Here is a 27,945-nt window from a genome sequence, read left to right on the forward strand (position 1 = left end):
GTCACCGTCCCTGAGTTCACTGAGTACAAAGTCCTTTTTTGTACTGAATGCAATTTATGTGGCCGTGTAGAGACATGAATTTGTGACTTACAGATTTTCTCTCCGTTCTGAAACTTTCCTGCATCAGCTGACTTAACAGGATCTCAGGAGGGTTATGATCATCATTGCCTGATGGTGACAGGGCAGTCAGAGTCTTGATGGTTTCCAGATTCCAGCACAGGTGGCCTTCATGCTCGTGACTGTTGCCCTCCTGTGACTGTCTCCATCGTCACCTTCACCTTCCCCCATCTACCTCACTATGCTCTTCACCCCCTCCCCCCAGTAGATGCTGTTTGCCACTGAGTCCTTCACAACACTTTGCAGCGTTTGCAGATCTTTTGTGTCTCCCTGATGATGGATGTTGGAATTGCGTGTAAGACAGACTGGGAGGGAATTTGGAGATTGTCAGACTAGTGAGAAAAGGGAGGAATGTCAGATTTCTGTGGTGAGGAGGAAGGAGTCATGGAGAGGTGAGCATGGAAACAGGTCCCTCAGGCACTAATTTCTAGTCAACATCAAACCCCCTTTCACAGTAAACCCATATTTTACTCTAGCAACAACCAAAATGCTGGAGGAACTCAGCAGGCCAGGCAGCATCTATGGAAAAGATTACAGTCGATGTTTCAGGCCGAGACCCTTCGGCAGGATATTTTATTCTCCCCACTTTCTCCGCAGCTGCCCCAGATCTGACCATACACATTAGACTCCCAGTTATTTACACCACCCAATTAACCTACCAACTTTGAGGAAATTGGAGTGTCTGGGAAACTAACATTTACAGGCAGAACATGCGAACTCCACATAGTCAGGGTTAAACCTACGTCTCCTAGCACAGTGAGTCAGCGATTCTCGGCTGCCCTGCGGGGGCTGGAAGATTGTTCGGTGGTAAACAGTAAATAAAGGCTGGTTGGATATGAGATGGAGTGCAAGTTCAAATTCCTCTGCACTACTCGAAAGAGTGCTGTGTCACTCTGCAAGGGTGACAGATGACTGGAAGTGTCATACAGAGACACAGTGCAGAAACAACCCCTTACCCCCATCGAGTATAAAATGAAAAGCTCAGTGTCCTGGTAAATCTCTTCTGCGTCCTCTCAATAGCTTCCACATCCTTCGCATAATGCAGTGACTGGGGGTGCCATTGTGTTCACTCCGCCTGTGTGAAGTGTCTAGTTAGGGGCTATGGGGATTGGTCCCGGGAAAATCCTACCGGTTGTTTTGCTGGATCCTTACACTGCCCTTATTCCATTCTGTTGCAGGAACACCATCTCACAATCCATGGCCGAGTCCGAACTGGCCTTCGACACACTCTTCCTCTTCAAGATGATGAAGGAGGAACTTCTTGAGGAAGGAAGCGGGACAGTCCAGTTCCTGCTGATACTGAGGTGTTTTCACAACAATCACCAGCTGAACTGTCACGACCACGGTGTCAGTGTGTTGCGCGCCCCGTTTATAGCCATCGGTTACGTTTAAAGCACCATCAGGGTCGTTGCCAATCCCCACTGTACTCATTCCTGCACTGTGTTGCAATTAAGTTTGTGAGCACTACTGGAAATGTGATTGACCAAGCTCACAGAGCATCTTGCTAGAGCTGACAGGGAGACTTAGTATATAAGGAACAAATAGACCTCTTCCTGAAGGTGAGCTTCTTTTAGCAAAGGGTCATATGGTGAGGATCGCTCTTGTGTGGGTTCACTGTTTCACGGGGGTCCTACTGGTAGATTGTGCTTTTAAAATAAGGAGACACTCTGAGTGAGTATCCTGATCCACAGGCTCAGTCAGTAACTATTGTCTTGACAGAGAGGCTTCTTGTTGACAAAGATCCCAGTTCGTGAGACTAACTCAGAGTCTCAACTTTGAGATGTAGTCTTTAACTGGGAATACAGTGCATGAAATATGAATCGGAATCCTGAAGGTCAGATTCATTCACTATTGAAAGTGGAGAGATGTTTGTTTTAAAATCGAGTATGGTATAGCTCTTCAATCGAAGCATCTAGCTTCAGTGGCTCAGAAGGAAATGGATAACTCAAAGTTGACAGTGATACCTGGGATCACTGGATGTACACGGGCAAACTGTGAGGGAGGCTGGGTAACAGGTACCTTATCAGCATTATTGGAAATGGGGATTTTCTTCTACCAGAGAGCGAGTGGCTTCCTTGCTGAGCGTTAGCTCAAAGGTCATTAGTGCAAATGGTAGGTCTAAAATGATGGTTAAACCTCACCAAACTTTGGCATCGTGGCAGCTTACCTGAGTGACACTGTTACCTTATTGGAGCCAAATAGAACCATCTTAATGAATAATTTAAATAGTTAGTTATTTAGTTCATGTCACACACTGCCAAGTGTCGTCCATTTTATATCAGTATTGGCCCAGGCATTGGACTGTGTTACCTTCAAATATTAAATTAGATTTGCTGAGGTCTTGTTTATAATTTAGTGTCCATTTAAAATATTAATATAGCAGAGTGTAATCTCTGGGGTTGAAACTAAGGTAATGGTGGACTCATTACCTATAGTCTTGTGCACTTTACAATGCCAATATTGTACAGAACTTGTGGACTTGCATAACTTGTAAATATAGATTGAATTTATTTATACCTAAAACTGATGTTCTTTTGTTAATAAATCTGAGAAATGTTTAAATTTTTTTTATTGTGTCATATTATATAACCACTATTTTAAATGCATTTGTAAACTAGTGACTTGACGCTTTGTCTTAGTAGGGCACAACAGAACAAGTAAGGTAACATTTTTAGTTGAGCACTATGACTTTGGTACTGTCCTGAGACAGTGTTGGGGTGATCTGTGGCCCCACATTGAAATGGGGGACAGAAGGTTGAGTGAGTTGGGTGGGTGGGAAGGGTGGGGGGGTTCAATAATCGAGAAGTCAATGCCTAAAGCTACATGCTAATGAAGAACCACGGTACCTGCACTTTCTTAGAAGTTTAATTAGATTCGACATGTCACCAAAACACTTTTGACAAACCTCGAAAAGTGAGAGGTGGATTGGTTGCGTCATGGCCTGGTATGGAAACACCAAAGCCCTCCCTACTACAGAGCACACTTACAGAAAGTGCTGCCACTAGAACACAGCATCCATCACCCACCATCCAGTCCAAACACTCTTCTTGCTACTACCATCAGGCAGGAGGTACAGAAGCCTGAGGTCTCACACCACCAAATTCAGGAACAGTTTTTACCCCTCAACCATCAGGCTTCTGGACCACCATGGATAGTTTCACTCACGTCAACACTGAACTGATTTCTCAACCCACAGACTCACTTTCAAGGACTCTTTTAACAACCCATATTTCAATAGGTTTCAAAAGGTACATTTAATGTCAGAGAAATGTATACAATATACATCCTGAAATCTTTTTCTTCGCAAACATCCACGAAAACAGAAGCATGCCCCAAAGGATGAATGACAGTTAAATATTAGCACTCCCCAGCTTCCCCCTCCCACGCAGCAGCAAAGCAATGCCCCCCCCACTGAGCACTTAAGCATGCAGCAAAGCATCAATAAAGACACAGACGTGCAGTACTACTCGTTCACCCAGTAATTCACACAGGTGCTCTCTCTCCCTAATAAGGAAAAAAATGTGTCCCCATTTCACAGCGAGAGGGGAGACATAACAAAACAACTCACCGATTCATGGTGTTAAAAGTCTGTTGTGTTGCTTTTTCTGAGCTCTGTGCCCAAAGAGTTTGCTGCTTACAACCTTCCATCTCCCATGACGCATCAGGCAGCAGCACCAACCTTGAACCCGATTGCCTCCAGAGCCACTAAAACCCAGTGCCCTGAAGGCGCGCCAGTCTTCTAGGCCACATCCTTGGCATATCGAAAAGCGGCCAGTCGTGAGACCCTGAGAGCGGGTCCCATTTCCAGGTCAGGGTCTTCGAAAGAACCCTGGAAGGGAAAAATAAGATAGAAATAGAGCTGTTTCGGAAGATGCAAGCAAAGGAGTGGCCGTTAGGCACCATTGTCCTCCTATCAGTATTATTTTTTATTTGCACAGTGGCTGTTGGTCAGCCTTTGCTTATGTGTGGGTTTTCATATATTCAATTGTATTTGAATTTTTCTTGTAGGTGTCTGCTAGAAAATGAATATGCATGTAGTATTGATAATGTATAGGTACTTTGAACTTTGATTCCACTTTGAATGAGTTGACTTACCAGATGTTGGTCACTGCAGTGACTTTAATGCAGAGATGTCAGAAATGAGACCTGGTCTGTGATTGAATCAGCTAATCTCAGCCAAGTGGCTGTGAAAGAGGAGGCTCCTCATTCCAGCCATAAACCTGCAATAGAAAAAGAGAATTGCACTCACTTCATTTTGAGCACAGACAGACCGGTTCAGCCAAAACCTCTGTTTGCATATATCTTCAACTAAGAAGGAAACTGGCACAAAATTGCATTTAAAGTGTCTTTTTAATTGGAAAGGAGCTTATGAAAGTATTTACCCTATCATTCATGACATTGCTTACATTAACTTTAAAGGGTTTCATTCCTTATAAATTTCTTAAAAATTGACTTTCAACAGACTGATGTTCTTGCCGGCATTTGTATTTTGCTCTTGATTTTTACACAAGTTAAGGATCCTTTGAATGAACCCCAATTGCCAGAACGTGACTATGCCAAGAGGCATATTAATAAACTTTCTGAGAGTTTCTGACAGTTCTCATAATTTCATCAGAACATCGAGGGAGGCCACTTGACCCACTGAATCCATGCCAGCTCTCAGAACATTCCTAATAGATCTAAGGGACCAGATATATATGTACTTGGATAGACATGGACTGATTTAGGATAGCCAGTATGACTTAGTGCGTGGTAGGTCATCTCTAACCATCTTATAGTTTTTTGAGTAAGTTACCGGGAAAGTAGATGGAGGCAGGGCAGTAAAAGTTGACTTCATGGACTTTAGTAAGGCATTTGACAAGGTCCTGCATGGGAGGCTGGTCAAGGTTCAGTTGCTCGGCATTCAGGATGAGATAGTAAATTGGATTAGGCATTGGCTTTGTGGGAGAAGCCAGAGAGTGGTAGTAGAGGGTTGCCTCCCTGACTGGAGGCCTGTGTCTAGAGGAGTGCTGCAAGGATAGGTGCTGGGTCCATTGTTGTTCTATATCTGGATGGTAATGTGGTTAACTGGATCAGCAAATTTGTGGATGACACCAAGGTTGGGGTGTAGTGGACAGTGAGGAAGGCTATTATGGCTTGCAGAGGGATCTGCATCAGCTGGAAAAATGGCAGATAGACTTTAATACAGACAAGTGTGAGGTTTTGTACTTGGTTAAGACCAACCAGGGTGGGTCTTACACAGTGAACGGTAGAGCACTGAGGAGCATGGTAGAATAAAGGGATCTGGGAATACTGGTACATAATTCATTTCAAGTGCCGTCACAGGTAGATAGGGTTGTCAAGAAAGCTTTTGGCATATTGACCCCCATAAATCAAATATTGAATACAGGAGAAAGAATGTTATGTTGAAGTTGTATAAGGCGTTGATGAGGCCTAATTTGGAGTATCTTGTGCAGTTCTGGTTACCTATCTACAGGAAAGATGTAAGTAAGGTTGAAAGAGTACAGAGAACAATTACAAGGACATTTCCAGGACTAGAGGATCTGAGTTATGAAGAAAGATTGAATAGGTTAGGACTATTATATAACCATATAACAATTACAGCACGGAAACAAGCCATCTCGGCCCTTCTAGTCCGTGTCGAACTCTTACCCTATCCTATTCCCACCGACCTACACTCAGCCTATAACCCTCCATTCCTTTCCTTTAGGCCTTGCCAATTTTCTGGACAAGTAGGGAAGTTCAATTTCTGAGTTTGATTATGTGTTCCCAATTGTCACTGAACAAGTAATTATTAAGTACTTCACTCAAAATAGAAAAGTTGAAACCTTTGAGTATTTTATTCAAGTGATTTATTCAAGACTACAGGTGAAAGTTGGCAAATTTGGCATAACTTGCAAGCTTGTGTGGCCTAACCAGCAGATTGTGAAGCTATGTCTAAAAGCCACTGAAGAGTAGACAAGACATTTAGTGCAGAATCACAATGAGCAAGAACAACTTTCTGCAGCTCTCCTGAGACCGAAATGAAGAATTGATGTCTGACCAGGCAGCTTTTAAGAAGTCACCAGCTATCCAACTACAGTAAGATTCCACAGGTCTCCAGTTTTATGAAACTGAGGCCCTTAGACATATCATTTACTTTGTACTGGTATTATCCCAAAAGCAGTTACAATGCCAGTGGTTCCAGGTGATAGATGATGAAGGGGAGGTGGTGAACTTGTTTAGAATGTGGTCAACAAAATTTCACTTTACTAAACCAATCCACTACTTGAGGCCAATTTCGCAGCACAGGACAAATTGATGTGCACGTATTTTTTTGCATAGTATTCATGTCAGTCATAACACTGAGAGGTGTAAGAAAATAGAAAGGCCATTGCTGCATTAAAGGAGTTAAAGAATAGGTTCGGTGGCAATTCCAGTATTCTTTGGAACTGTAAAAGATTGAAAGGAGATTTGCTAGAGGGATACAAAATTATGAGGGATGTAACTAGGGTAAATGTAAGCAGACTTTTCCACAAAGTTTGGGTGGGACTACAACCAGAGGTCATGGGTTAAGGGTGAAAGGTGAAAAGGGGAACATGAGGGGAAACTTCTTCACTCCGAGGGTCGTGAGAGTGTGGAACGAGCTGCACCCACGTGGTGCATGCAAACTCAATTTCAACGTTTCAGAGAAGTTTGAATACTTTACTATAAAACCCCTTACCTTGCTAAGGCCCAGTGGTTACTCTCAGACACCTCCTCTTACTTACCCCTCAAACAATCCCCTTACTATAAAACCCACTGATAAGGGGGGGGGGGGCGGTGTTGTAGTCTGGCGTACCGACCTCTACCTTTTTTTAGGTAGTTAAGTTTTTGAGGAATTTAAGGTGGGGGGTTATATGGGAGGTGGGGTTTGAGGGTCGGCACAACAATGTGGGCTGAAGGGCCTATACTGTGCTGTACTATTCTATGTTCTATGTTCTACCTTGCCGAGGCACAGCAACAACTCACTGATACCTCCTCTTATTTCCCACCCCACTAAGGTACACCAGGCCATTGTCTCCTACACCATCACCAACCTTATCAACCCTTCGGATTTTCCATCCACTGCCACCAATCTGATAGTTGCTGCACCCCGCACCTCCCGTTTCTACCTCCTACCCAAGATCCACAAACCAGTCTGTCCAGGTAGACCTATTGATTCTGCTTGTTCCTGCCCCACTGAACTCATATCTGCATACCTCGACTTGACTCTCTCTATCTCTATCTCTATCTTTGGAGTCAGTTTATCTACTGACATCTTTTACAAACCCACCGCTACCTGGACTATAGTTCTCCCCACTCCATTATTTGTAAAGGTGTCACCCCTTTCTCTCAATTCCTTTGTCTCTACTGCATCCGCTCTCAGGATGAGGATTTCCATTCCACAACTAAAGAGTTGTCCTCCTTCAAAGTAAAGGTCTTACCTTCCTCCCATATCAACGCTGCATCTCTTCCATTTCACACACCTCTGCCTTCACCCCATCCTCCTGCCACATCACCAGGGATAGGGTTCCTCTTATCCTTACCTAGCACCCCACCACCCTCTGTGTCCTGCACATAATTCTCCGAAACTTCCTCCACCTCCGACAGGATCCCACCACCAAGCACATCTTTCCTTTCCCCTGACTTTCTGCTTTCCGCAGGGATCACTCCCTATGCAACTCCCTTGTCCATTCGTCCCTCCCCACTGATCTTCCTCCAGATCTTTGCAAGTGAAACAAGTGCTACACCTGCCCCTACACCTCCTCCCTCACTACCATTCGGGGCCCTAAAGGGTCCTTCCAGGTGAGGTGACACTTCGCCTGTGAGTCTGTTGGGGTCATATACTGTGTTCGGTACCGCTGGTGTGGCCTCTTGTACATTTGTGAAATTCGACGTAGATTGTGAGACTACTTCACTGAGCACCTACGTTCGTCAGCTAGAAAAAGTGGGATCTCCCAATGACACGCATTTTAATTCTACTTTCCATTCCCATTCCAACATGTCAGTCCATGGCCTCCTCTACCGCTGCGATGAGGCCATACTCAGGTTGGAGGAGCAACACTTTATATTCCATCTGGGTAGATCCGACCTGATGGCATGAACATCATTTTTTTCTGGTAATGCCCCCCCCCCCCCACCTTGCCTTCACCATTCCCCATTCCCATTTCCCACTTTAACCTGCCCTCTGGTGCTCTTCCCCTGGCCTTCGGTCCTCCCCAATCAGATTTCCTTTTCTCCAGTCCTTTATCTCTTTCACCAATCAACTTCCCATCTCTTTACTTCACCCCTCCTCCCCTCCCAGTTCTACCTATCACCTTGTGTTCCCCCCACCCACCCTCTTACTTTGACTCCTCATCTTTTTTTCTCCAGTCCTGATGAGGGCTCCAGCCCTAAACATTGATTGCACTCTTCTCCCTACATGCAGCCTGGCCTGCTGAGTCCCTCGAGCATTTTGTGCGTCTTGCTCCTCAAACCACTGACTTCCTCCAGTGGTTTGGTTGCTGATACAAATTGTGAGTCAGTTCACAGTGAGAGGGTGCGGGAGGTGAAGAAACTTCAGTTCAATCTTTAAGTAGGTGCTGATGAAGCAGAATTGTTAATCTCTGGGAAAGCAGAGTAGTGTTTTTTATTAAGAGAATGTTTATCTTCTCGCTGGTGTCTCCACTCACAGGTGTAAATGACCCAGGCAGCTTCAAAAGAGTAAAAAAAGCATTCAGCAGGCCAGGTACCTTACGGGGGGCAGTTATAGGATTCCCGCTGCTGTCCGTCTGTAAGAAGTTTGTATGTTCTATCCAAGACCGCGTGAGTTTCTCCAGGTACTCCAGTTTCCTCCATATTCCAAAGACACGAGAGTTGGGGTTTGGGTTAGTGGGTTGGGGCCTGCTATATTGCCATTGGAAGCGTGTTGACACCTGTCGGCTGCCCAGCACAACCCTCACCGATTTGATTTGACACAAATAACACATTTCACTCTATGTTTTGATGTACATGTGACACAAATAAAATTAAAGCACATCTTTCTTCTAACCATAGGAACGAGAAATGTGATTAACGTTTCAGATCAAAAACGTTTCCTTGGATTGATCTTTGAACATTTTGAGGAAAAATATTTTGAATTTATCTTCCAAGGCAGGTAAGTCACCTGAAGTTCAATCCCCCATACCTAATCACTCTCCAATGTTTAGTTTTCCCTTATGTATCGAATTAGGCCTTTTCCTCAATCCCACTTCTGGAAGGCTTTGATGAACCATAGGAAAGGCAGGTCAACAAAATGACATGAATTTGGGTGGGAAAATACTTACCCCTCAGCTCCCTTCTAAATCCTTCCCATCTGACTTTAAAATTATGGTCTCTAGTTTTTGACTTCTCAACCCAGAAGAAAGACTGATGATATATCTGCAAAGTTTCTTCCATTTCACCTGTGCATGCATATATTTGTGCATGAATGTATTTGTACATACATGACTTTATCTTTGACCCACATGAATTTATAAATGTTTGAGATCTCCCTCAGCCTCACCTGTTGGGTCACTTCTTATAACTCAAGCCTTCCGTCCCAGCAACTTTTTGACGGTCAGAACCTGCTCCAACCCATCTTAGGTCAAAGATGAGGAGAAACTGCTTTTCCCATAGGATAATGAATCTGGATTTTTTTTTTTTGCCTAGCAAAGCAATAGAAATGACCTAATTAAATATATTTAAGACGCAGTGAGATAGATTTTTGGAGAGTAGGGGAAGGAAGGGTTATGGAGAAGGTGGAGCTGAGTCCATGATCAGCCTTGATCATATTGAATGGTGGAGCAGGCTTAATGGGCCAGATGCCATCTCCTCCTATTTCTCATGTACTAAAGCCCGTTTCTCCACCCACTCCTCCTTCCTTGCTTGACCCCTCTCCATTGTCAAATTCTATGTTCCACACCTCATCTCAGGTGAGATACAACCTCCCTGGTTTTGTCCCCCTCCTTAGCTTGAATCAGACTGTTCATGACCTCTATCCGTTGGACCCTAGATGAGTTTTCAAACCTGCTCTCATCTGTCGACAAGACATGTTAGACCATCCTTGGAGTATACTGTGTATTTTTGGACATTGCTCTGCAGAGAAGGTGTGATTGTACTGAAAGGAGAGCACCTGGAGTGGAGGTCTTCACTTCCAAGGGGAGATTAGACAGGTTGGAATTGTTCTCACTGGAGTGCCGCAGGCTGAACAGGTGTGGAAAGTGTTAGCGTCAGAGGCCGACCGAAGCTAGGAGTGTGAGTATAAAAAAGGGCAGACTCGGCTAAAGCCGGTCGTTTTCTGGTGGCTCAGGCAAGAGGAGTGTGTGTCGATGTCAGAGCCCTATGGAAGTAGGGAGAGATAGGATAAAAGGAGCAGATTTGGGCAAGACTGGTCTTTTTGGGCTGTGCAGGCGCAGAATGTGTCGGCATCAGAGGCCTAACTTCAGCTGCAAGTAAAAGGAGGGTGGACTCAAGTGGAGTGGCCACTGTTTGAGTGTGCCAGTGATAGAGTGGGAAGGCCTCGGTGTGAACAGGTGAAGGCACAGTTAAGAAGAGGCAAGCTTTTTTTCTCTTTTGGTATGGAGTAGTCAGGATGGAATGCTCCTCCTGTCAGGTGTGGGAATTCAGGATATCTGATGACTATTTCTGCAGGAAGTACTTCCAGCTTCAGTGCCTGACTGAACGGGTCAAGGAGATGAAGCTGGAGTCGGATGTACTCAAGATCGTTCGGGAGGCTGAGGATATTGTAGACGAAATGTTTGAAGAGGTGGTTACACCCAGAGTACAGGCTTCAGACAGTAGCTGGGTGACCACCAGGAGAAGTAAGGGGATTAGGAAGTTAGTGCAGGGTTTCCCTGTGGCCATTCCCCTCAGCAACAAGCATATCCCTTCAGATACTGCTGGGGGTTGATCCATGGGTCACGGCAGCAGCAGCCGGGCTGGTGGCACTGTGGCCAGCTCTGAGGCTCGATGGGGAAGGGTAAAGTCCGGCAGTGCGGTAGTTACAGGGGATTCAGTAGTTAGGGGGACAGAAAGGAGATTCTGTCGCTGCAAAGGAGAAACCAGGATGGTGTTTTGCCTCCTGGGTGCTAGGGTCCAGGATATATCAGAGCGACTGCAGGATATTCTCGGGGGGGGGGAGAGTCAGCTGCATAGTGGCACCAATGACATAGTCAGAAGAGGGGAAGAGGTCCTATGCAGTGAGTATTTAGAGTTAGGAAAACGCCTGAAGAGAAGTACCTCCAAGGTAGCAATCTCCAGATTACTCCCCGTGCCATGAGCATGTCAAAAGGGCAATGTTATGATAGACATGGGAGATTTTAACATGCAGTTCAATTGGGAAAATCAGGTTGGTAATGGATTTCAAGAGAGTGACTTTGTTGAATACCTATGAGATGCCTTTTTTAGAGCAGTTTGTCATTGAGCCTACTAGGGGATCAGCTATACAGGATTGGGTGTTATGTAATGAACTGGAGGTGATTAGGGAGCTTGAGGTAAAAGAACCCTTAAGTGATCACAATATGATTGAGTTCAACTTGAAATTTGATAGGGAGAAAGTAAAGTCTGACATAGCACTATTTCAGTGAACTAAAGGAAATTACAGTGGTATTAGAGAGGAGTTGGCCAAATTGGAAGGAGCTGCTGGCAGGGATGACAACAGAACAGCAATGACGTGAGTTTCTGGGAAAAATCAGGAGGAAGGTGCAGGATAGATGTATTCCAAAAATGAAGAAATATACAAATGGTGAAATAGTGCACCTGTGGCTGATATTGTAAAAGCAAAAGAGAGAGCATACAACAAAGCAAAAATTAGTGGGAATATAGTGGTTGGGAAGCTTTTAAAAACCTACAGAGAGCAACTAAGAGAATCATTGGGGGGAGAAGCTGAAATATGAAAGTGAGCTAGCAAACAATATCAAAGTGGATAGTAAAAGCTTTTTGAGGTCCATAAGAAGTTAAAAAAAAGATCAGAGTGGATATAGGACCATTAGAAAATGAGGCTAGAGAAATAATAGCGGGGGACAAGGAGATGGCAGATAAACTAAAAGAGTATTTTGCACTAGTCTTCACTGTGGAAGACACTAGCAGTATGCCTGATGTTGTAGTGTGTGAGGAAGAGAAGTGGGTGCAGCTACTATTACAAGAGAGAAGGTGCTTAAAAGGCTAAAAGACCTAAAGGTACAAAAGTCATCCAGACCAGATGAACTGCACCCTAGGGTTCTGAAAGAGGTAGTGTTAGAGATTGTGGAGGCGTTAGTAATGATCTTTCAAAAATCATTGACTCTGGCATTATGCCAGTGAACTGGAAAATTGCAAATGTCACTCCACTCTTTAAGAAAGGAAAATATAGGCCAGTTAGCCTGACCTCAGTGGTTGGGAAGACGTTGGAGTCAATTGTTAAGGATGAGGTTGTGGAGTACTTGGTGACACAGGACAAGATAGGACAAAGTCAGCATGGTTTCCTTAAGGGAAAATCTTGCCTGACAAACCTGTTTAAATTCTTTGAGAGATTACAAGCAGGATAGATAAATGGGATGCAGTGGATGTTGTATATTTGGACTTTCAGAAGGCCTTGATAAGGTGCCATACATGAGGCTACTTACCAAGTAAAGAGCCCATGGTATAACAGGAAAGTTACTGGCATGGTTAGAGCATTGATTGGTTGGTAGGAGGCAGCGAGTGGGGATACAGTAATAGGATTCCTGTCTGGTTGGCTGCCAGTGACAAGTGGAGTTCCACAGGGATCAGTGTTGGGACCACTTCTTTTTATGCTGTATATCAATGATTTAGATGAAGGAATAGATGGCTTTGTTGCCAACTTTGCAGATGATACAAAGATTGGTGGAGAGGCAGGTAGTGTTGGGGAACAGATAGGCTGCAGAAGGACTTAGACAGATTATGAGACTGGGCAAGAAATGAAATGAAACACAAATTAAATACAATGTTGGAAAATGCAAGGAAATAAATGTGCAGACTGTTTTCTATATGGGGAAAAAATCCAAAAATCTGAGATGCAAAGGGACTTGGGAGTCCTTGTGCAGAACACCCTGAAGGTTAACTTGCAGGTAGAGTTGGTGGTGAGGAAGGCACATGCAGTGTTAGCACTCATTTCAAGGACAGAGGGGCATCCATTTAAAACAGAGATGCAGAGAAATTTCTTTAGTGGTGACTCTGTAGAATTTGTTACCACATGCAGCTGTGGAGGCCAGGTCACTGGGTGTATTTAAGGTTATGGGGAGAAGTCTGGTATGTGGGGCTGGGGAGGAAGAAGAGGAACAGTGAAGCAGACTCAATGGGCCAAAAGGCTTAATTCTGCTCCTATGTTTTACGGTCTAAGATTGGTGGAGTTGTGGATAATGTAGAAGACTGGCAAAGAATACAGCACGATATAGATCAGTTGCAGATATGGGCTGAGAAATGGCAGATGAAGATTAGCCCAGATAAATGTGAGGTGTTGCACCTCGGTAGGGTAGATGTAAGGAGGGGAGGGAATGTCAACTCAGACCATGAGAGGCCTGTGTCGGGCATTTTCATGCCTTACAAGGCAGATGTAAGGAGACAATACACTGTTAAGTGCAAGATCCTTAACAGTGTTGCTGAGCAGAGATCTTGGGATCCAAGTTCATAGTTCCTTGAAAGTGGATACTCATGTTGATAAGGGGGTTAAGAAAGCTTATGGAATACTTGTCTTTATTAGTCAAGCCATTGAGTTCAAAAGTCTGGAGGTTATGTTGCAACTTTATAAAACTCTGTTCAGGCCACATCTGGAGTATAGTGCACAGTTCTGGTCGCCCCTCTATAGGAAGGATGTTGAGGCTTTGGAGAAGACGCAGAAAAGGTTTCGCAGAATGCTGCCTGGTTTCAAGGGCATGTGCTATCATGAGAGGCTGGATAAACTTGGGGAGATTTCTCTGGAGCGTCAGAGGCTAGGAGAAGATATGATAGAGGTTTACAAGATTATGAGAGACATAGATAGTTTGGATAGAGAGTATCTGTTTCCCAGGGTTCAAATGTCTAATACCAGAGGGCATGCTTTAAAGGTGAGGGGTCTACATTCAAGGGTGTAGGTGAGGTGTAGGTTCTTTACTCAGAGAGAGGTGGATGCCTGGAATGCACTGCCTGGTATGGTGGTAGAGCCTTTTGAGAGATGTTTGGATAGGCGCATGGGATGTAACAAAGATGGAGGGATATGGACATAGTGCAGGTAAGAGGGAATAGTGATTGGGTGTTTTGATTTGCTTTTTAGTTGGTACAGCACTGTGGGCCAAATGGCCCGTTCCTGTGTATGTGTTCCTCTTGTATGCTCTATGCTGGAGACTGAGGGGTGAGGGGTGACCTTATAAAGTGTAGGGTATAGACAGGGGAGTCTAAAACTAGAGGCTTTATTTATCACCTGAAGATCAAAACGTACAGTGAAATGAATCATTTGCATCAGCAACAGAGTCCAAGGATGTGCTGGGGACAGCCCACAAGCGTCACCATGTTTCCAGTGTCAACATAGCATACCTAGAACTTACTAACTCTAACCCATATGTCTTTGGAATGTGGGAGGAAACCCACATGGTCACAGGGAGAACATTCAAACTCCTCACAGAGAGTGGTGTGAATCGAACTCCAATCTCTGATCATTGCCATTACGCTAACTGCTACACTACTGTGAGAGGGGAAATACTTAAAGAACATCTTGGGATGGAGAGGGCAGATTTTTCACACAGAGGGTAGCGGGTACAAATAATGTGGTCGCAGAGGAGATGGTAGAGATAGGTATACAGTAGTCTACAATCTCAGACACACAACGAGGCGCAGAGAGATGTGGGGGTTAAGATCGATACCTGTACCTAGCTAGAAGAGTTTATTTATCATTTGCACTGTTTTTAAACCACTTGGATATGCAGTCGGATAGGAAAGGCGCAGAGGGATGTGGTACAAATGCACTCAAGTTAGCATATCAGTCAACATGAACAAGCCTGGTTGAGTAGCTTGATTCTGTAATGTATACTGTGACTCTAGGCCTTCCTGACTCTACCTCTTCCACTGCTGAAACCCTCCTAACATGTCTTTTCCGATAAAACTGTGCCCAGCCTTCTTTCTCACACATTCCATAACCCTTGGCTCATCCAAAGCTCTTAACTAGTTGTAATCAAAACCCTCGGCCTCAAATCTAAATTGGTTGTTGACCTGGTTCAAATCTTCTTTGAGCACGACTGATTTCCTAAATAAGGGCGGCGTGAGGGCACAGCATGCAGGTCCACCACCTCACAGGTCAGTGACCCAGTGCTGTCTATACATTCTCCACAACACTGCGTGAACTTCCGCCCACATCATCTAAACGTGGTTAATTGCCCCCTGTGAGTTGCCGCTGGTGTGCAGGCGCATGATAGAGCTTCAGAAGGTGCGGAGGATCATGGAAAACTGAATGTTGCGTGGTCAGTGCAAACTTGATGCAGAGACTGGTTCATTCCTGACTTGTACATATGTATCTCTTTATTGCTACATCAGCAGATCAGAAATACATTTATTTATTTCTATGTATAGCATATTTATTTATTTTTATTTCGAGCTACAGTACAGTAACAGGCCCTTTCATCCCAACAAACCCACGCTCTCCAATTACACCCTTGTGACCAGTTATCCCAGTAACTTTGGAACAAGAGGAAACCCATGTAGTCACAGGGAGAAAGTACAAACTTCTTACAGATTGAACCTGGGATGCTGGCACGGTAACAACTCTACACTAACCATTATGCCACAGTGCCGCTCTCTAGCTGTTTAGAAACATCTGAATGTTATTGCAGAATAAGTTGCAGGGACAAGGGAAGAAAGAGAGGAGACACGTGAGAATGATGGCATCACTCCCCAGAGAGCCATGGTCCTGCATTCCAGCATGAGCCAGCATACAATCATTCAGTGTTGTAATGATAAGCAATTTATATGTAAAATCAATTAATATCAATGTAGAAGTGACTTGTTATAGTCATGGGTAAATTTACAACATATTCACTATTGGTCTCTAATTATTCATACTCAATACTATTCTAGTTCCCAATTCACTTAAAATGTTATCAAGTTATCAGGAAGGCAAAATGGCCTTCATTGCTAGAGGGATTGAGTTTCAGAGCAGGGAGGTTATGCTGCAACTGTACAGGGTACTGGTGAGACCGCACCTGGAGTACAGCGTGCAATTCTGGTCTGCTTACTGAGGAAGGATATACTGGCTTTGGAGGAGGTTGATTTCAGAGATGTGGTGGGATGGTGGGGGTGGGGGGATAGTCTATGCCACTGGAGTTCAGAATGAGTGTTGATCTTATTGAAACATATGAATGGGATCAATAAGATCGAGGAAGGAAAGTTTCTTCCACTGGTAAGTGAGACTAGAATGATGGATTTGTGGGAATAGATCTAGAGGGAGATGAAGATAAATTTCATGTCCCAGAGAGTAGTGATTCTGTGGAGTTCTCTGCTCAGGGCGGCAGTGGAGGCTACCTCATTAAGTATATTTAAGAGACAGTTAGATTTTTGCGTCACAGGGGTTATAGGGTAAAGCCATAAGGAAAAGGAGCAGAATTAGGCCATTTGGCCCATCATGTCTGCTCCACCATTCCATCATGGCTGACATTATCCCTCTCAACCCTGTTCTGCTTTTGATGCCCTGAGTAATCAACCTGTCAACCTCCACTTTAAATATACCCAATAACTTAGTAATCAACCTATCAACCTCCACTTTAAATATACCCAATAGCCTCCACAGGAGTTCGTGACAATGAACCCCACAGATTCACTAGCCTCTGGCTGGGTGAAAAGGCAGGTAGATGGAGCTGAATCCACAAACAGATCAGAAATTCATCTTATGGAATGGCAGAGCAGATTTGACAGACCAGATTGTCTACTCAAGATTCAAGAGTGTTTAATGTCATTTCCAGTAAAAGAGAAGGAAATAATTGTTACTCCAGATCTGATGCAGCACAAAAAACACACAATAAGACAATGAACACAAAATTTAAAAAACACAATAAATATAAATACATCTGTGGTAGTCCTTTGGGTTGGAAGAAGACACGCTGTTGTGCAGTTCACCTGTGGACACGGAGGTGGCTCTGCAGTCCCAGTCTGGAATCGCAGAGTCCAGCACAATGGGGGCTCTGGAAGTCCACTGTTGTAATAACTGTGGCTGCTGTCCTGTGACGCTGCTCACGGTTTTCCATCAGTTTTTGGCAGTGCCTGTCTTCAAAACTGGTGTAGACTTCATAGCACAGGGCTCGCCGGCGGGTTCTGTCAGCAGCTGCAGCTTCTAGTTCCCTTGGCTGGATGTCACAGTGGCGTAGGGTTTCCTTCACAGCGTCTTTGTAACACTTGCGCGGACGACCTTGCGGTCTCTTTCCGGTCTCCAGTTCACCATAGAGCAGCTGGCGAGGCATACTGTGGTTGTCCATTCTGATGACGTGTCCCACCCACCGCATCTGGGCTCTGATGATCAGGAACTCAATACTGGTGGACTCTGCGTGATCCAAGACCTCCAGGTTGGAGACACGGTCTTGCCAAGGATGGAGCATGTGGAATCTCTCCAGTTGTTTGATGTGTCGTCGATACAGAGTCCACGTCTCACATCCATATAGGAGAGAAGGGATGACCGCAGCTCTGTAGACTTTCAGCTTTGTGGAGATGTGGACGTTGTGTTGACTGAGCACTCTGGTATGCAGCCTCCCCAGAATCTGGCTGACCTTGCTGATCCTGGAGTCAATTTCTTTGTCCAAAGACCCATCACTCGAGATGGTGCTTCCCAAGTATTTGAAGCTGTTTACATTTGTCAGCTGGGTGTCGTCAACAATGATTTTTGGTTCTGTAGGGTTGGTGTTTGGCATGGCTGGTGAAGTACTGCAGTCTTGTTCAGGCTGATAGTCAGGTCAAAGAGCGTAGCAGCGTCTGAGAACTTGTTCAGCATCAACTGTAGGTCACTGTCTATGTGCGCCAGGAGTGCACAGTCATCAGCAAAGAGATGGCCATCCAATCGGTACCTGATGTATACTCCCTCCTTCAGACCTTGGACAGCACGTGACAGCATGCAAGTGAAGAGCAGATTGAACAGGACTGGGGTTAGTGCACAGCCCTGCTTCACCCCATTGGAAATGGCAAATGCAGCTGAAAAGGACCTGTCCAGTCATTCTGTCGTGGAGCAGCTGAATCATCTTCACGAATTTCCTCGAGCATCCGTAATGTCTCAAGATGATCCAGAAAGCCTCCCTATTTACAGTGTGAGATGCCTTTGTCAGGTCAATGACGACAGAGTAAAGAGGCTGGTTCTGCTCGATGCACCTCTCCTGGACTTGCCTCATGTCTACTGTGCTCCGTTCTGGCCGAAAGCCACACTGCACCTCCAGGAAATTCCTTTCCTAGACAGTGGCAAGTCTGTTCAGGAGAATGCGGGCAAAAACCTTGCCTGCGATGGACAGCAGTGAGATATCCCTGTCGTTTCCACAGTCTGATTTGCTTTCCTTGTTTTTGTAGTGAACCATGATGAGGGCATCGCGGAAGACGTCAGGCATCTCCTCTGTGATCCAGATGTCTTCCAGGATATCTTGGAATGCGTGTAAGGCATTTAGGCCTAATGCTTTGTAGATCTCGGCAGGAATGCCATCCTTTATTTGAGTTCATCTGTGAGATTGCTCTCTTGATCTTATCAGTAGAGGGCGGCAGGTCTAGGTTATCCAGGACTGGCTGCTGAGGGATCTGCTGTAAGACATCAGGATCAACTATGGACAGCCTATTGAGTAGGTTGGAAAAGTGTTCAGCCCAGTGGTGTTTCAGTCCCTCCTGGTCTTTGATCAGGCTTGACCCGTCAGATGGCTGATCATAAGATAGTTGACACACACAGATTGATTGTATGTCCATAAAGTGATGCTAGGCACAGAAGTGTCTATACATATGGTGACTGACATGAAATGATAGAGTAGTGCTGGTTGGTGATGTGGAGGGGTGGGTTAGTGGGTGGAGGTGTTCATCAGCCTTATTGCTTGTGGAGAGTTACTGTTTTTGAGTCTGGTGTTGCTGGCATGGATGCTACATAGACTTCTCCCTGATGGAAGTGGGACAAACAGCCCAGGAGCAACGTGTGTGGGATCCTTCATGATGTCACCGGCCCCTTCAGTATATCTGTCCTTGTTGGCGGGTCGGCTGGTGCTGGTGATGCGCCGGGCAATTTTGACCATCTGTTGTAGAGCCGATCTGCCTGCGGCAGTTCAGGTTCTGTACCAAGCAGTGATGCAGCTTGTGGGGATGTTTTCTGCTGTGCATCTGTAGAATGACTCGAGTATGGATGTGCAGAGTCTGGCTCTCCTCAGCCTCCTCAGAAAGCAGAGGCATTGCTGAGCTTTCCTGATTGTGTAGGATGTGTTCTGCGACCATGAGAGGTTGGTTGGGATGTGCACGTCAGGAGTTTGAAACCCCTCACAGCTTCCACTGCTGTGTTGCCAATGTAAAGTGGGGGTTGAAGGTGCGAGTTCTCTTGAAGACAATAACCATCTCCTTTGTCTTGCTGACATTGAGGAAGAGGTTATTTGCCTGACATAGGCCTCGAGCTCTTCCACTTCCTCTCTGTAGGACATCTCGTCATCGTTGGTGATGAGCCCCACCACTGCTTTGTCATCGGTGAACTTGACAATGTGATTACTTAGGTGTTTGGCCGTGCAGTCATGTGTGAGCAAAGTGTACAGCACCCAGCTCTGCGTTGAGGGTGATGGGGAGAGAGGAGCAACTGTGCATCTTGATACCTGAGGTCTGTTGGTTAGGACGTCCAACACCCAGTTACACAGTGGTGTATTTACACTGAGGAGTAGGAGTTTGTTCAGCAGGGTCTGTGGGATAATAATGTTGAATGTTGAACTGAAATCCAGACACAGAATTCTGATGTAAGTGTCCTTGTTTTCGAGATGTGTCAGGGTCAAGTGTAAGACAAGTGCCATAGCGGTTCTTTTGGTAAGCGTGTTGGTGAGTGTCCAGTGAGGCAGGAATGGAGTTGTTGATATGTGCCATTTCCAGCTGTTCATAGTTCTTCATGATCATTGGCGTCAGTGCCACTGGGTGGTAGTCGTTTAGTTCTGAATGTTATAGAGTTGCTTGTTACAGGGCTGATTTGAAGCAGGTGGGGACAGCAGCCTGGAGGAGTGATGTGTTGAAGGAGTCTGGGAAGTCATCAGTGAGTTGGTGTGCACCCTCCGATTACTTGGCTTAGGATGTTGTCTGGCCCAGTTACCTTCCAGGGCTCGACTCTCTTGCTGTGTCCTTCTCACATCTGCTGCAGTTACAGTGACTGCTCGCTTGGGAGGGGGCAGCTTTTGTGACCAGTGTTGTGTTACATGCTTCGAAGTGTGTATAAAAATTGTTTCAAGCATCAGGGAGGAAAGAATCTCTGGTGTGGTCGACTCCTTCTCCGATTTCTGTTTCCATGGTTGATGAATGTGCATTCACACACGCATTAAGAATGTTTTGCATTGATAATGCCAATGCATTAAGTACCTCAACATTTCTGTGGCGGTTTAGAAAAATGTAATTTTATTTGGGAATACTGTACAGATCAGGCCCTTCCAGCCCAACAAATCACATCACCCAGAAACCCATCTATTTAACTGTAGCCTGATCCAGGACAATTTACAAAGACCAGCTAACCTACCAACTGGCACACCTCAGCAAGATGGTGCCAGTGAACACCAGCGACTCTCTGTGGACTGCAAAAGAATCCGAGGGTTGTATATGGTAACGTGTATAATAAATTTTACTTTGAACTTTGAATACCTTCGGCCTGTGGGAGGAAACTGGAAGAAAGACGCATAGTGACAGGGAGAACGTACAAACTCTTTACAGATGGAACTGAACTGCGAACTCCAATGCCCTGGGCTGTAATATCATCGCTGTAACTGCTAGTTTACCTTGGCGCTGCTATTGCAGAATAAGTTGCAGGACAAGGGAAGTAAGGAAAGGGGGAAGTGGGAATAATGGCATCACTCTACAAAGACCCAGCACAGTCCCAATGGGCTGAATGGCATCCTCCTTACAGTCTCCTCCAATCACCTTAAAATGATGTTCCTTGTGTTGGTTATTTTCTGCTCTGGCAAAATGTTTCTGGTTGTCCACTCTGTCAATGCCTCTTGTCATCTTGTCAAGTCACTTCTCATTGTCCTTCACTCCAAAGAAAAGAGCTCCAAACCAAAATTTGTGATGTAAGGTCATAACCTGAAGTGTTAATCCCACTCCTTCTTCCCCACAGTATTTACAGCATTTCTCATTTTTGAATATCCCCTCCTGTAAAAAAATAACTACACAGAGACACTGGTTTTGAACAAGAGCTGGTAAAACTCATGCCCAGAGAAATGGAGGCAAAAAGCAAAGCCACTATTCAGATGCAGATACAGAGCCCAGCCCTCATCTTCTGAACGTAATGAGGTGATAATGTTTTAAGCCTTAAATCCTACAAGGGTCCTGCTGCTCTTTATAAAACAGCAAAGCTTCATTGTCATGCAGAATCTGCATTCGTTTGGATCCTTAATGCAAAGTGCAGGATTATTGTGCTTAATGTGAAAACATTAGAGTCAATACTGCATTGTCCATCAGCCACAATTCTCATCGGTTGGACAGCAGAACCTTCTGTCTGTGTACTCATTTAAAAGGATGGACAAACCTCTTCAGCATGAGAATAATATCGAGGCCTCTGGTGACACAGACTGCTACTCCAAATAATTTACAAATTAAACTAGAAGGGTCTAGTTTGTAACTCTGCACAACTTTAGCTGATATAAGACCATAAGACAGAGGAGCAGAATTAGACTATTTGGCTCATTGAGCGTGCTCTGTCTTGGCTGATTTATTTTCTATCCCAACCCCATCCTCCTGACTTCTCCCCATAACCTTGGATGCCCTTATTAATTAAGAACCTATCAACCTCTGTTTTAACTCTACCTTCGACCTTAGCCTCCACAGCCATCTGTGACAATGAATTCTACAGATTCACCACTGTCTGGATAAAGAAATTCCTCCTCACCTCTGTTGTATTCTGAGGCTGTGCCCTCTGGTCCTAGACTCCCCCACTATTGGAAACATCCTATGCACACTGACTCTATCAAGGGCTTTCAATATTCAGTAGGTTTCAATGAGATCAGCCCTCATTCTTCTGAACTCCAGCAACTACAGGCCCAGATCCATCAAACACTCCTCATATGTTAAACACATAAAAGTTGCTGGTGAACGCAGCAGGCCAGGCAGCATCTCTAGGAAGATGTGCAGCCGACGTTTCAGGCCGAGACCTTTCGTCCTGGGGTCTCGGCCTGAAACGTCGACTGCACCTCTTCCTAGAGATGCTGCCTGGCCTGCTGCGTTCACCAGCAACTTTTATGTGTGTTGCTAGAATTTCCAGCATCTGCAGAATTCCTGTTGTTCATATGTTAAATGGTTCTTTGCTGGGATTGTTCTCATAAAGCTCCTCTCGACTCTCCCCAACATCCTTCCTTAGAAAAGAGGCCCAAACCTGCTCACAATAGCATCTGGGGGACAGTGACCACCGCTCCCTGGCCTTTAGCATTATCATGGAAAAGGATAGAATTAGAGAGGACAGGAAAATTTTTAATTGGGGAAGGGCAAATTATGAGGCTGTAAGGCTAGAACTTGCGAGTGTGAATTGGGTGATGTTTTTGCAGGGAAATGTACTATGGACATGTGGTCGATGTTTAGAGATCTCTTGCAGGATGTTAGGGATAAATTTGTCCCGGTGAGGAAGATAAAGAATGGTAGGGTGAAGGAACCACGGGTGACAAGTGAGGTGGAAAATCTAGTCAGGTGGAAGAAGGCAGCATACATGAGGTTTAGGAAGCAAGGATCAGATGGGTCTATTGAGGAATATAGGGAAGCAAGAAAGGAGCTTAAGAAGGGACTGAGAAGAGCAAGAAGGGGGCATGAGAAGGCCTTGGCGAGTAAGGTAAAGGAAAACCCCAAGGCATTCTTCAATTATGTGAAGGATGACAGGAGTGAAGGTAGGACTGATTAGAGATAAAGGTGGGAAGATGTGCCTGGAGGCTGTGGAAGTGAGCAAGGTCCTCAATGAATACTTTCCTTCGGTATTCACCAATGAGAGGCAACTTGATGATGGTGAGGACAGTATGAGTGAGGTTGATGTTCTGGAGCATGTTGATATTAAGGGAGAGGTGGTGTTGGAGTTGTTAAAATACATTAGGATGGATAAGTGCCCGGGGCCTGACGGAATATTCCCCAGGCTGCTCCATGAGGCAAGGGAAGAGATTGCTGAGCCTCTGGCTAGGATCTTTATGTCCTCGTTGTGGTGTCCTCGTTGTGGGAATCGTACCGGAGGATTGGAGGGAGGCAAATGTTGTCTCCTTGTTCAAAAAAGGTAGTAGGGATAGTCCGGGTGATTATAGACCAATGAGCCTTACGTCTGTGGTGGGAAAGCTGTTGGAAAAGATTCTTAGAGATAGGATCTCTGGGCATTTAGAGAATCATGGTCTGATCAGGGACAGTCAGCATGGCTTTGTGAAGGGCAGATCGTGTCTAACAAGCTTGATAGAGTTCTTTGAGGAGGCGACCAGGGATATAGTTGAGGGTAGTGCAGTGGATGTGATCTATATGGATTTTAGTAAGGCATTTGACAAGGTTCCACACAGTAGGCTTATTCAGAAGGTTAGAAGGCATGGGATCCAGGGAAGTTTGGCCAGGTGGATTCAGAATTGGCTTGCCTGCAGAAGGCAGAGGGTCGTGGTGGAGGGAGTACATTCAGATTGGAGGATTGTGACTAGTGGTGTCCCACAAGGATCTGTTCTGGGACCTCTACTTTTCGTGATTTTTATTAATGACCTGGATGTGGAGGTAGAAGGGTGGGTTGGCAAGTTTGCAGATGGCACAAAGATTGGTGGTGTTGTAGGTAGTGTAGAGGCTTGTCAAAGATTGCAGAGAGACGTTGATAGGATGCAGAAGTGACAGATGGAGTTCAACCCGGAGAAGTGTGAGGTGGTACACTTTGGAAGGACAAACTCCAAGGCAGAATACAAAGTAAATGGCAGGATACTTGGTAGTGTGGAGGAGCAGAGGGATCTGGGGGTACATGTCCACAGATCCCTGAAAGTTGCCTCACAGGTCGATAGGGTAGTTAAGAAAGCTTATGGGGTGTTAGCTTTCATAAGTCGAGGGATAGAGTTTAAGAGTCGTGATGTAATGATGCAGCTCTATAAAACTCTGGTTAGGCCACACTTGAAGTACTCTGTCCAGTTCTGGTCACCTCACTATAGGAAGGATGTGGAAGCAATGGAAAGGGTACAGAGGAGATTTACCAGGACGCTGCCTGGTTTAGAGAGTATGTATTATGATCAGAGATTAAGGGAGCTAGGGCTTCACTCTTTGGAGAGAAGGAGGATGAGAGGAGACATGATAGAGGTGTACAAGATAATAAGAGGAATAGATAGAGTGGATAGCCAGCGCCTTTTTCCCAGGGCACCACTGCTCAATACAAGAGGACATGGCTTTAAGGTAAGGGGTGGGAAGTGCAAGGGGGATATTAGAGGAAGGTTTTTTACTCAGAGAGTGGTTGGTGCGTGGAATGCACTGCCTGAGTCAGTGGTGGAGCCAGATACACTAATGAAGTTTAAGAGACAGGTATAGACAGGTATATGGAGGAATTTAAGGTGGGGGCTTATATGGGAGGCAGGGCGTGAGGGTCGGCACAACATTGTGGGCTGAAGGGCCTGTACTGTGCCGTACTATTCTATGTTCTGTGTTCTATAATACTGCAAATGCAGTCAGAATCAGAGTCAGGTTTGTTATCACCAGCACATGACGTGAAATTTGCTAAATTAGTAGCAGCAGTTCAGTTTAATGCCTCAGCGTTACATCAGGAAGATGCTGTGGGAGGGCAGTAATGAGATGGGAGGGAACACAGAACAGGAGCAGGCATAGCCATGTGGCTCCTCCATCCTGTGGAGCCATTCCATTCCTTAAGAATGGCTTCAACAGAGTCCTCCTAAGAAGAGCAACTGGCAATCTATTGAAGGAACCCAGCAGGTCAAACAGCATCTGTGTGGGGAAGTTGGGGGGTGGGTGGTGGTGAGATGAAGGAAGCGTTGATGTTTCAGGTGAAAATCCTGCTTCAGTGTAACTGGACCAGAATTGCTCTCCTCCTGCACGTGGCGCTCACCCTGCTGAGTTCGCTCAGCAGATTCCTTGTTATATGTGTGTGGATGTGGAGGCTTTGGAAAGGGTACAGAAGAGGTTTGGGCAGGGTATAATCTGGATTAGAGGGCATGAACTAAATGGTGAGGATCTGTGATGACAGACGCCGGCTTCTTGAGGCAGCAGCTCCTGTAGACTCTGTCCATTGTACGAATGTCCATTGTACGGATATCCATTTTACGGATGGCCATTGTACGGATGGCCATTGTACGGATGTCCATTTTACGGATGGCCATTGTACGGATGTCCATTTTACGGATGTCCATTGTACGAATATCCATTGTACGGATGGCCATTTTACGGGTGTCCATTTTACGGATGGCCATTGTATGGATATCCATTGTACAGATTTCTATTGTATGGATGGCTGCGTCCAGTACTCTTTGCGACCTCTTGATACAAACAGTCACACACAAATCTGTTAAACTCCAAGATCCCTGGAGTGAGTGAGTAGAAATTTTGCATCCCTGACGTACTGTGTGCTTGCTATGCTTGCATACTGAGTACTGTTCTTTCCCAGAAGCATTGCTGAGGTATTGGAGGGTACCGGTTTCGTCTATAGAGCTGCCCAGTTTCAGAATCCATACAATAAGCTCAGTTGTCATTGTCAAGTCGATGCAATGTTGGTCACACTTTTCAAAGAAGATACTCAATAACTTTGAGTGGTTCCAACACTTTGCTGCATCTTCTCTTTCTACATCAAGTTCAGTGCCAATTCACTGAACACATCACTGTAACCTGATGCTTCAACTCTAAAACAGATGGTGTTCATCACACACAAAGCCCTCAATAAATCTCATTAAAATTTTGAGATTAGCTTTGTCACATGTACATTGAGACATACAGTGAAATGTGTCGCTTGTGGAGTCCAAATACGTTCTGGGGGCTGCCCACAAGTGCAGCCATGCTTCTGGTGCCAACATAGCCTGCCCACAAATGTGTCTTTTGCAATGTGGGAGGAAAGCTGAGTACCCAGAGGAAACTATGTGTCATGAGCAGAATGTACAAACTCCTTACGTTCAGCAGGGACCGAACGGTGATCGCTGACACTACAAAGTATTATGCTAACTGTGATGCAGCTCCACAGGGGAAGCTGATACTAACGCAACTGAGGTATTGCTTCTGGGAAGGATCAGTAATCTATGTGCAAATGTGATAGCTCGAAAATCCAAGCCTCTGGATGAGCAAACTGTGGTGAACATGGTCTTGTACCTCTCTATCTCTGCAATCACCTCTGTTCTTAAATATCTCTGCTGTCTTCCCATTCTGGACTATGCATTTCCTATTCGAAACCCACTCTCTTTGGTAACAATGGCTCCAACTGCTGAAGGCCTGAATTCTCTTTCTGGAAACCTTCTCTGAGATGTTTCTTCAGACATGCATTTTTAATCAAGGTTCTGGTCATCTCTACCAACAGTTCCAAGTTTTGTTTGATAAATAATCCAGTTGCATTATATTAAAACAGCTATGGAAATGCAATTTGGCACTGATGACGGAAGGTGTTCATCAGGAGCTTAAAGAAACATTCTTACCACTCCACAGGGTGTAATAAAGGATTTAGCAAGCAGTTCACTCGAACTACTTGTGCCCTCAATACTTGAATTAAAGGAGGTTACAAAGATTTGCTCCATTTGTCACATCCACATTAACACATGCCATGAAATGTATGTCAACAGCCAATGCAGTGTGAAGGCGATGCCTGGAGCAGCCCACCAGCGTCGTATTCACGTTACAATTTACTAATCTTTACTTTGGAACATGGGAGGAAACTGGAGCCTCAGAACAAAGGCAGACTGTCACTGGGAGAACGTACAAACTCCTTGAAGACAGCAGCCGGAAGAGGTGATTGCTGGTGCTGTAAAGCAGTCCCTCGAACCACTGTGCCACCATGCTGCAGTGGCAGAGCTCGTTCAATGTACAGAAACACACATTCATTCCATTGAATAGACCCAGACACTCACATTTACAAAGTCTCCCCAGAGAATCCAGTACTCGATCAGGTGGATAGCCCAGTGGTTCGACATCTGTAGCCTAGGGTGTGAGCCAGGTGTTCAGTGTGCAAAGTGTCAGGAATACCAGGAAATGGGTGATTTGTGGAGAGAGTTGGGGTCTGGGGTGGTGGTACGACCAGCTGAAACCCACCAGTCATTAGAGTGAGAATCAGGCCCTTCAGCCCACCTTCTCCATGTTGTCCATCAAGTCCCTAGGACCCTGCTCTCTTTACACTGTACACTGATTTCCCAGTGCAGCACCACCAGCTAGCCAGTTATACCAAATACCAATAGGCCCTTCAGCCCAATTTATCTCTGCTGACCATGAGATCTCTGCCAGTCCCATTTGCCTGCGTTTGGTCTTTATCTCACTAACCTGAGAGGGTCAGATTTTCAGAGGGTTACTGTATCTTTAAAACAAAGATCCACCAGTATTGATAATAAGTGTGTTGTTAATTTCTAAATAAATGATTCATCAGTCAGCAGCTGAAGAGGCAAGGAATTTTAAACAAGCTGCTGAAGGGAAATGGACCGTCGGCTTGAGACTCCGCTGAGTCCCTCCGGTAGCTTTCTTTTTTTAATTTCAGGTTTTAGCATCTGCAGTCTCCATTAGACTGAAGGG

Source organism: Mobula birostris, chromosome 31, assembly GCF_030028105.1.
Source record: "Mobula birostris isolate sMobBir1 chromosome 31, sMobBir1.hap1, whole genome shotgun sequence".
Lineage (NCBI taxonomy): Eukaryota > Metazoa > Chordata > Chondrichthyes > Myliobatiformes > Myliobatidae > Mobula > Mobula birostris.